This window comes from Peromyscus maniculatus, chromosome 19 (genome assembly GCF_049852395.1).
Source record: "Peromyscus maniculatus bairdii isolate BWxNUB_F1_BW_parent chromosome 19, HU_Pman_BW_mat_3.1, whole genome shotgun sequence".
Classification (NCBI taxonomy): Eukaryota; Metazoa; Chordata; class Mammalia; order Rodentia; family Cricetidae; genus Peromyscus; species Peromyscus maniculatus.
Window position 1 is genome coordinate 30,048,817 of NC_134870.1, and position 703 is coordinate 30,049,519.

The 703-nt window shown below is 40.5% G+C and overlaps 1 pseudogene; it reads left to right on the forward strand.

Moving 5' to 3' along the window:
- Nucleotides 1-314: 314 nt before the first annotated feature.
- Nucleotides 315-490, forward strand: LOC121824182 (U1 spliceosomal RNA; annotated as a pseudogene).
- Nucleotides 491-703: the final 213 nt, after the last annotated feature.

Here is a 703-nt window from a genome sequence, read left to right on the forward strand (position 1 = left end):
GTATTGGGGATCAAACCCAGGGCCTTCCACATGCCAGGAAAGTTCTCTGTGACTGATCTATGCTTCCAACCCTATGCCCAAATTAAAATAAAATGTACATACACTTATTTAATAAATACTTTATTATTTGTTTATCGATTGATTTTTGAAACAGGATCTCATTATGTAGCTCTGGCTGTCCTGGAACTTACTGGCTTCACACTCACAGAGATCTGCCTACCTCTGCCTTCCAAATACTGGGATTAAGGACATGCACCACCACAATCAGCTTAATAAATACATTTGAAAATTTTAATTAAAATTTTACGAGTGTGATACTTAACCTGGCAGGGGAGATACCACGATCACAAAGGTAGTTTTCCCAGGACGAGGCTTATCCATTATACTCCGGATGTGCTGACCCCTGCGATTTCCCCGAATTCGGGGAAACTCAACTGCATAATTTGTGGTAGAGAGATGGCTCAGAGGTTAAGAGTACTGACTGCTCTTCCAGAGGTCCTGAGTTCAATTCTCAGCAACCACATGGTGGCTCACAACCACATGTAATGAGCTCTAGTGTCCTCTTCTGACCTACAGGCATACATGCAGGCAGAACACTGTATACATAATAAACAAATAAATCTTAAAAAAAAAAATTTACTAGTGTGCTACTAAAATAATTTGGTATGTATACTCTACCCCAGAAACGTCCCAGTCTACGGTG